At 35.9% G+C, this 10,829-nt stretch overlaps 1 pseudogene; it reads right to left on the reverse strand.

The window, feature by feature from the left end:
* Positions 1 to 10,331: 10,331 nt before the first annotated feature.
* Positions 10,332 to 10,829, reverse strand: LOC147506355 (chlorophyll a-b binding protein of LHCII type 1-like; annotated as a pseudogene).

The following is a 10,829-nucleotide window of genomic DNA, read 5'->3' on the forward strand; positions in this document are numbered from 1 at the left end:
TGATTAGGGTGATCATGTACACACCCATAAAAACACCCCAACTTTTAAATAAATAAATAAAATTGTTTAAGACACATTTAAGTTTCTAAATTACCCTTTCTTTTATTAAGTATATCAATCTAACAAAACAAAGCTGTTTCCTGACTCGCGGCTGGGATTGAGTTTCAGGAGGTATAAATCGAGGGTCCACAATGCGCCATGTGGATTAGGAATTAATTAGAGTTTTAATTCTGAAATTGAATAAATAAATAAAAAACCCTTCGGTTAAGTTCTCTAAAGCTTGAACCCTTCATTCTCCAAAGCTCACAAAAACCCTTCGTTCTCCGTTCTCCGTTCTCCAAATCCCTCGAAGTTCTCCAAAAAAAAAAAAAAAAAAGAGGGGCGCACGTTTTTTTCTCTAAAGTTCTTGATGGTAAGCATAAGATATGGTTTTAAGATTTCTACCAGGTACCTCACTTATTATATGTCTTCTTTCCAATGATTGCTTCCTTCGGTATTTCTCTAATTTGATTCTGTCATTTTCTCCTTTCTCAAGCTAAGAAGGAAAGGTCACGATTTTGATCTCTATTCCTCCCCTCCATCTCGTATATATACAAAATCATCTCGTATCTCCGGTAATTCTCGACTTTTCTCTGTTAATTTTGAAAAGTCAAAACAGTATTTAGTTTATTTGTTTTCTATGCAAATAAAACCATCCTACGTAAGCTGTATATATCTATCTAATTTCCTTTTCTTCTCCAATAGATTGATGTTTAAATACTCTTATAAGCTTTTGTGATTGTGATGGAAGTTAATGAAGGTTGAGGGAATGGATCCCAGAGCAATAGTCCTTGAAAACTGAAGTGAAGTAGCAAGTAGCAGGGTAGTTGGCCATAGGCATCATTTAGTGGAACCAGTTATACTATTTCCACATTACCGTTCAAATATTTGCTGGGATGCTTCAGCTATGTGTTGGGTCAAATTTTATCATTAAACCCTTCACTGAAGAGCAATATAATATCAAGAAATCCTTCTAGGCACCCTCCAAGCCCATGCAAATCATGTATCTTTCTGCGTGTTTTATGGACTGCTTTAGGATATACTTTGTAAATGTCACATGCAAAGGTTTATGTTAAATATTTTTACTTTGAATTGCAATGCTTTACTCAGAGAAAAACAAACTGACATTAGCAAAAACAAACTGAGAAGTAGAAATGTTTAAAAGCCTTTTACTTTGCATTCAAGTCCAGCTATATCAAAATTGTCGCTTGCTTACTATATGCGGGGATCGATCATTATGGACCTTGGCCAATTATGAATAGCTGCTAGCTTATTTTCATTCCTACAACTCTTTAATGACCCATGAGTCCTTTACTTTGCATTCAAGTCCAGCCATATCAAAATTGTCACTTGCTTACTATATGCGGGGATCGATCATTATGGACCTTGGCCAATTATGAATAGCTGCTAGCTTATTTTCTTTCCTACAACTCTTTAATGACCCATGAGTCGTGAAAATATCTCTGTGTGTGTGTGTGCTAGATTTCTCTTATATTTTTTTTATGCATGAGGTTACAAATTATATCTAAATTATTTACGTATTGAAATTTGATTTCTCTGTAGTATTTTGGTTCACACAATTGTGCATAGGACGTATCAAAGTTAGTGTCAAGTTCATCATATTTAAACCATTGTACTTTTCATTAGTTGAATTACATTAATGTGATGTGAATTAATTATGTGGTGTTTTATTTTTCTATTTTTTCTCCCCTATACAAGTCGCTAGATCGTAATTTATAATCGAATGATTGAGGATAGTGGTTATTTAATTCACGTTAATAAACACTCAAATCAGATTATAATGTCCCAGGTCGCATTGCCAAATTCACTTGAATTTCATTTAGTTCGGTCTACTTAACAGGTCAAAGTATAATTGAGGTGGATTATATGCTCATGATCTCTAAATTTTCCTTTCCAATAGGTCTACAACATCGCCAACTACAAAGGAATGGCATTTGCAACGACGCCACCTAATCAAGAATGTCTCAAGAACTAGAGCAAATTGTGAGGTTGGATAACAAGGTAGAAGAATCAAATATACTATAACCTTCTTAAAAGTAGCATAGTGATGTGAAAGAGTATATGATTTAGGGGGCTATATAGTCTTTTATACACATGTTTAGGGTGTCATTTATTTCAGCCATTTTTTAGCCATAAATTTAAAAGAGTGCGTGCCTAAGGCTTATATGTCTCCTGCATGCAATCTAAAAGGGGTGGCTTTAGGATTTATTTCATCTACTTAACAAAACAGCTCGATTTCTGACTCGTGGCTGGGTTTCAATTTGAGGGGGTATAAATCGAGGGTCAAAACCCAAGGCACGTGTAAAATTAGAAAAGAATTAATGAGTAATTAATTAGCACAAATAATTCGCTCCAATAGACCTACCTTTCTTTATTCCAATAAACCCTTCGTGTTCTCCAAGTTACTTTTTATCTCTATAACGTGTTTACCTTCTTCAACAAAATATCAATGCTACCACAATGTGAGCCAAAATTAGCCTAACAATTAATTAATTAAATTCTGAAATGTGAAATAAACGCAAACCCAATCGCTCGCCTCCCCCTCACATTATATTAACAGCTTAAAAAGTAAACCTTACGCTTCAAACTCTTTACATGCACAATGGTTGTCTCCTGATCGGTTCTCCTTTAGCTCAGAAAATTATGTACCTTGCTTGGTGATTCATTTCTATTATAGCCAATTACCAAACGCCTATAGCTCAATCAAATATTAGACGCCCACTCGCGGCTCCTCTTCTTCTCCATATTTTGGTTCTCTTCCATTAGTTCTATTTGGTACGCCAAGTATCTCTTTCAGCTTATTTATTTTTAAACTTCGGATGTGCTTAGTTGTGAAAACCTCCGGCGCTTTTGGTTCTTTACTTAAGTTAGTCCCTCGCTATTTTGCTTACTTGATTGTCGTTATGGAAGATCAGTTGATATCTCGCTCAATTGATCAATTATCAGTTGATTGTCGAAAGGGATATCGGTTGTTATCTTCTAAGTTCTAACAAAGGAATGTGAACCCTCCAATATTTTTCCTCTGATTTTGCAATTATATTACTAAAAAAATTTTGGATAGTGAAATTCGTTTATCATAATTGTTACACAAGTTCGTTCCTACTATGTCACTTACTTGATTGTCGGAAAGGAAGGTCGATTGATGTATTGGTCTTTTGTTTTTGAAATATAAAGAAATGAAACTAAAATTTACGAATTTGGATTCTCAATTATTTCAAGCATTGACAGCTTGCGGCAACTTAAGCTGTTCAATATGCTTATGTTATTGTGTGTGTGGTGATAACACCAGATTGGGTCAGCTGTTAAAGACTGATTTATTTCGGGTTTGATTTCTCTTTTAACTTATTTGTCAGCCCCTCCTACATTTTTTTTAGAAGGAATGTGAAAGCTTCTCAGACAAGTATGCCGGAGCAAGTTCGAGCAAACAAGGTGACTGCAATGAGGTAATCATATAATTTTTTTATCAAAGTATGTATATTTCTCGACAAATGTTAACTGAGGTTAAAGTATGCATCATCCATACTAATTCACTTCTTCTTCCTTGAATTCATGTTTAAAAGAAAAAAGACCCAAACTTATAAAAGGAACATCAAAGACACCCATAACGGTGTTGGTATGCTTCCAACACCCAATGTTGAATGAGATTAGGAGTTATTTGTGTCCTAATTATTGAAACCGAACAGACACTCTAATTGTAATTTCGTCACAATACTCTCGAGCTTCATAGTCAAAGTAATTCTGATTTTGACGAAACGTTGACTCTGGAAAAGAGACGTCCACTAAATTCTCAAGGGTTATTCTCCTCATTCTGTTTTTTTTTTTTGGATTTCTCTCATAACTCAATTTCTTCCTATTTCATTTTTCTATTTTTCTCAATTTATTTTGTGAAATGGAACTCCTTTCAAGTACACACAGTAGGTAATACAACTGTCATCTTCACCGAGTTATTCTGAACTTGCTCACCCAATTTAATTAATTATTTTCAACTTGGGGCTTCCCCAGTTTAAGTTTCTATTTTTTTTCCTTTTTTATGCAATTTTTATTATTTTCATTCTGAGAGTTCGCATAAGCTCATTGAGTTTGAATTGTTACCTGATACTAAATATTCATCAGATAATCATTGATTATTCATACGAAAAAATATGCAGTTCCTCACTAATATTTGTTTTTTGTCGTTTCCAGTGAATTAGGTTCAGAAGCACGTTACAGATCTTTCCCAAATTGTTTTCATCTCTTGAAGTAAAAATTTATCTCCTTCCAGTTTGGGATTGTCGGTGAGTCGGCTTCGCTTTTTCACTTGCTATTATCTTGCTTGAATTTTATATTATATGGATGAATTTGGTCGATTAGAATGTCAATTAAAATGACTCGAATGTAATCTATTCAAATAAAAATTAAAACTATCTGAAGGAGTGCATGTGCTTGCTTACTAATCCTAAGAAGCCACTAACTTTGTGAATGCCCAAACATGGAGGGGATTTAAAAGGTTTGGCCTGTGTGGGGATTATTATTTTATAGCCAACGGTTGGGATTTGATCTAACGGTGGATAAATCAAGGGTTACAATGCAACCAAATAGGATTAGAAATTAATTTGAGTTTTAATTGTGAAAATGAATAAAAAAACTTTCGTTCTCCAAAGCTCACAAAAGCCCTTCAGTGCTCAAAGTTCTCAACGAAGAAAAAAAGCGATCTTACTTCTCCACGTTAAAATGGCGCATGATACAATGGTCGATTTTGCAAGTCAATTTCTAATTTCTCTAAAAGGTTTCATCAATTGAGGTCCTTTCTATTTTCAATTTCCAATCAATTGTTTATATCTTCGTTCTTATTTTTCTCCGAAGTTTATGTAATGGTCGTGTGAACAGTACATTTTGGCCAGCAATTCCAATTGTTTTTTCTTTATAGAAGTGTGATGATATTCTACCTTTAGTAACAATATGATGGTGTTGAGATTTGGTATTTGCGAGTTTAGCCTAATGATTTCTTAACTTCAATACTACCTGTTTATTTTCTTATCGTGCAACTGATTTACAGTCTATAATCTTGGGGAGCAGCTTCTTAACATGGGTATAAATGCATTTACGCCAATTTAAGGGGATCATAGTGTTTCAATTAAGATTCTGCATTTAGTTCAGAAAGGCCATAGCCTTCTACAAGTATGAGTTTGTGGATTGAGATATGGCTTTATAGTTGAATCTTAACATTATTCCTTTTGCCATTTTCCTGTAGGCTGCTTTAATGTTTTCCTTCTCTTTCTTTTTGGAAGAATTGTCAGATAAGCAGCCCCCACCCCCACATTTTCGTGTAGGACTATATGATGTGATTTATTCAAATTGCTCAAAGTTTTGCTACCCACCCTATCATGAACTCTCTATTATATTTGAAATAATAAGTTTTTGATAGGTTGTTTTTGGTTTGTTTACTCTAAATGGAATTATAAATTTACTCATACTAAAAATGGCCTTATATTTGAGCATTATGCATCTTCTACTACTAATGATCACAAGGGCAAAAGACCGAACTAGCTTAGATCATGTACTCCTTACTTGAAAAGGGCTTGGGCATAAAATTGAGGATACACGAGATTACGTATCAAATAATCCTGATACTTAAAGGACCTCATATTATGTTGTAATGTATATACCATTCTCATTATTCTTAGATGCCTTGGGATTTAGTTATGAGAAAAAAATCCAAACAAGAAAAGTATTCACAAGTTTAGAGTAAATTTTAACTTCATAACATATGTCAAATGATGAATACTTTAAAGATAATCCGTGGGTAGCATGTTTGGGGGTGTATTACTTTAAGTCGTCGGATGTTTCTTTTTACTGAGGGACTTGGTGTAGACAGTAGCTATGTAACTCAGTGTGCGGCCCTTATCGAAGGAACTGGTGAGGCCAAATGAATTGGAATGGAATTTTATTGTGTTGAGTCTAATTCTGCCGAAGCAGAAAAAAGGCATTCCAAGCAAACAAGGTGAACTAGAAGGTTAGATCAGAATGGATGTATGCAAAGCCAAAGCTAAAGGAACATCCATCGCTAAAGGAACTGCACATTGGTGGGAAGGTAAGCCTGGATTCCTACACAGGTGGACTCACTTATTCTAGATTTTTTAATATTATAAAAGAGTTAAAACTAACAAAGCTTTCTCTTAAAAGTCCTTGGAACTTAGTATAGATTAACACCATGTAACTTGCTACCTTTTGGCTACTAATACAAGCTTCCTTTTTTGAGTTCGGGCGGGCGATAATGTAGAGTAGCATTAAGCTTCGAAGCTTCCTAACAGTGGAGAACTCAAAAATGAAGGCATTAGATGGAGTTTTAAAACCAGTTAATAAAAGACCACCCAGACAAGACCAGAGGTAAGGTGACTGTTGAAATATCTTTTATTATTGAGTTATTTGCTTTAGGATGAATCTCACACGTATCTAGGTCTCATTTCTTAATTTCTCTTCCTAGGCAATTTATGGATTCCAGTTATAACCGTGAGGCTGATCTTATCATCGTCGACTTTTATCAAGTAAAACTATCATTCGATATCAATTTCAGTTTTATGGTCTAATTGATTCAAATTGAGTCGCTTCGTCAGATAAACAGCTAACATAACATATATGGGCCATATTCTCGAAAAACCGTTTAGTTGAAATTATTCGTGATACAACTTTTTTATCAACGTAACCCTATCCTATTTCGCATATGTACAAATATCATGCTACAAATGTAACGCAATGTAATGCATTGGGAAGGATGCTAGAGCAGATTTGCACATGGGTGGTTTAGGAATGTACGATGTAATGTTAATACTTTCGATCCTTAATTTTTTTCTCTAGATATAGATTTTTCTTTAGCTCAATTCATCGCTTAAGTATTTTCACGGTTTTGATGGATGATTGTGGGAATGCCAACTTTAATTAATTATCAATGCCTCGGCATTGGAATTTCGATTATGACCTTAGGATATATCGCTAATCTACACCGTTTACATTCTAGGTGTGTGAAAGGCACAACATCTTGCTGCCAAATGTACATTCAATGTAAACAATTTATGAGGCTCGGGTGCAAGCCAAAAACGGTGTGCATACCTAGACCAATATGTAGTTTTAACTATTTCTTGACGGATATCTTACTTTTATACAAAAAAAGATTGATGAAAATGTACACGCAAAAATATCAACTAGGGGTCATTAAGTGATTAAGGTAATACATTATTACTTTTTGACATTATGTCGAAAAAATGATAACTCGATTCGTTTTTTTTTTGCTTCAAAATCATGGAGAGTTGTACTAAAGCCCGGCCACCTTGTTTGTTGTAACGAAGTCCGCAATCTTATGGATACCTTTTAAAAGCGTGCATAGAGAGTCTACAAGGACCCTTATACTCACCCGGTGACCATATGGATTAGGTGTTCTAAGACCTAATTGGAGTTCTCTTATGTTGAAACGTGTTTCAGCCTCACTTTCCCATATAATTAGTTGCCCTTGACTTTAACATGTCTGCTATGACAATATCTCCCGCAGTTTTCTCCTTTCTTTGGTGAGCTGATGGACATCGCAATGGCTTGGTTGTTGGCGCTAAATAAAAAATCAAATTGACGCAATATTAGTATTTCATAATTATAATTCTCTATAAACAAATTTTTTTTTTCTTGGGTGACCCACTTTGTGGTTTCATTAATTTAAACACTGGCTTTTACCAGTTACGGATCAACCTTCAATAGATGATATATCTCTCATATAGCTTTGCACACTAACTGACTTTAGCAGCAAGCAACTGTGTTCAATGCGTTGGTCTGTTTATTTGGTGGAGACTCCTCTTCAATATCAGTTATCACAGATAGTTTAGACAGTCATTAGACTTCACGAATACATTAATTTATCAAATTTTCTTTTCCATTATTACAATAAATGCATGTGAAATTTTAAATCACACTCGGTAAAATATCTCTTTATAAAATCCGTGCCGAAGGCACGGGCATTAACTAGTCTATATAACAAAGAAGAGAGGAGTGGGACAACAAATTCCACCTCACAAGGTGATATTTGGTCGTGCCACCCCCCTCACCATAGCCACTAGATTGTTTTCCCCGTGAGTTAACAAGTTTTTGGGGTGAATTTAAAATTTTTCTCACCATCTACCCACCCCCACCCAAAAAGTGTAGACTTTTTTTGGGCTGAACTTTTATAGATGTTGGGCTCTAGAAACATGAGTAGAGGGGGATGGATGCTTAAAGGCGCGTGATATATATGTCGCATCGGGCGATGTCGCGTCGGGTTTCAAGGCACGCCAGATTTGTGTCGCACTGGAAACATGAGTAGGGCAGATGTCGCGTGGGGAACCGCGAAGCCGCACGATATATGTGCCGCGTCGGGTGGATGTGTGCATCGAGATTTCGCCGTATCTATGAATCTATGTCGCATGCGGATCGCCGGGCGAAGGCCAGCGTGATCTGCGCCATATCGGGGGTAGATGTCGTCGAGGGTGCCGGCGCGCGTATCCGTATGCCATACCGTGAGGGCGGATCTTGCGTCGGGGCTTCATCTGTGCGTCAGGGAGGCGGATGTCGCGTCGAGGCCGCCAAGGCACCGATATCCGTGCCGTGAAGGCACGGTAAATACTAGTTCAAGACAAAACGAACAAATGTTTATCCATCCAAAGAAACACAAACCCTTTCGCGACTTATTTTTTTTTTTTTTTTTGTCATTTTTTTTTTCTCATTTACTAAAGGAATTAGAAAAAGATAAAATTGTAGAATTTAGTCTTCCTCCTCCTCTCACTCATCACCATTAATGTATTTTTTCCTCATTGCTGTCTTTCTTATTTACCGCTTGAGAAATAAACTCCTTTAACCCTTCTACAATGATGAAGAAGAAGTAATTGCAATAAGAAAAAAAAAAAATCAAATTTGAAGCAACTTCTAGAAAAGGAAAAAAAATTTGTTTTTGAACATTCTTTACCTTTATTAGAAGTTCTCTTATTGTGCAGTACCTTTATTAGAAGTTCTCTTATTGTTCAAGGTCAAGAGTATTATTTTCAATTTTTTATATTTGTTGTTTCCTTTTGGAATGAGTCTTTGTTTTTTTTGTTTTTTCTCTTTCTTTACCCCTATTGGAAATATCTCAAATTAATTTGAGAGATATTATTGGATTGAAGCGGTTATTGGGGTATGGCAAAAACTTAGTTATTTATGGGGCACGGGAGTATTTTTATGGGTATATCCAAGATCACCCTGTGATTATCCTCTTTTTAATTCCTTTTATTTTTGTGAGCGGAGCCGAGGAGGTGGTGGAAACTTTTTGACCATGTGACGAACTGTGTTTTTATGATGGACCCGTTGACTACGTGTTGTCTTCTTATGGACGACTGCTTTTATTATTACTAGCTAAAATGCACGTGCTCGCACGTGGATGGAAAATAAAAGTGTAGGATGAATTTTGAGTATTTATATATGTCAAAATAATATAAAAGCTACATGCATCAACATTAGATTACAAAATTTAGGCTTTCATGCCTATATAACGTAAGTAAAGTTCAAATCCAAAATTACTTAAATTGTTTATACTACTACTTTGTTAGCCTCATGCAAGGTTTGATATTTTTATCTGAGTTTTTTTAACTTAATTGCCAATGATGGTCCAAAGTTGTTTGCAAAACTCGCAAAAACTCACGCAGCTTGTTCTTTAAAGTATTTCGTAGTCTTAAACCGAATAGGTTGAGTATCGAAAATGAAGAGAAGGTTGGAACTCTTGGTTGTGGGCATGAATACCATGCATCGCATTAAAAAATGGCTGCAAGTGAAGAATGTCTGCCCCATTTGCAAAGTGCAAGCTATCGCTTGATGAGGATGGTTAAGAAAACCAAGTGAAAGATAAATCCTTTGTTAATACTAACATATATGTATTTAATGTAACATGTTCATGTTCCATTCCATGTTGTACATATGGATATGAGGTGCAATGAGAAAATAAGTTCCAATAGCCAAACAATTGGGCATCATCAAAAGATTCTACACAAAAATATATATGAATGAAAACAACTTAAGGTGATGCATAGCCCTTTCACGAACCTCGCAGATGGATTGCATGTGCAAGCCAACCCACCTAAGAGTATTATTGTTTTTAAAAATAAATAAATCTTAGGATAAGGCAAGACTTCTACAACACTAAGAGAAGGCACACAACATGTAACAAATAAATATCCATACATAAGAATTTACATCATACATAAGAATCCAAATGCCCCGCTCAAATTTATAGGTCGAATGTCGGATCACTTGTCGGGGACAAAGTTTGTGGCATATGCCCAAGCATTATTGTTAACTGGTCACCCAAGTGGTCGACCAAGTTCTCCAAAGGTCCCTTCCCGCCATAATTGCTTGAACAAAAAATTCAAACACGAGAACATAGCTAATCTCCCGCTCTTAAGCTCCTTTTACCTTCAATTCAAAGAAAGGCCTCGTGATCATCACCCGATCCTAGAGGGTCGAAACCGCCACCGTGGTACAATGGGTCGACTACCTCACCTAGTGGTCCACCAAAGAATGCGGTAGCCCTCAACAACACCCATCAATATAACTTGTGTAGTCCAGATGGCTAGAATACTTTGAGCATGAACCAAACTGGGGTTACCCAAGTAGTCCAATCCACCTTGACTGAAAATTTGTTCACCAGCCTTGAACCAAACTGCTTCGGCGAACTTGACCCCATTGCGTGAAAGAAGTTCAGGGAAGAAGATCCCAAGGGCACCAAGCATTGCCCATCTTGAGTG

Source organism: Coptis chinensis, chromosome 4 (assembly GCF_015680905.1).
Source record: "Coptis chinensis isolate HL-2020 chromosome 4, ASM1568090v1, whole genome shotgun sequence".
Lineage (NCBI taxonomy): Eukaryota > Viridiplantae > Streptophyta > Magnoliopsida > Ranunculales > Ranunculaceae > Coptis > Coptis chinensis.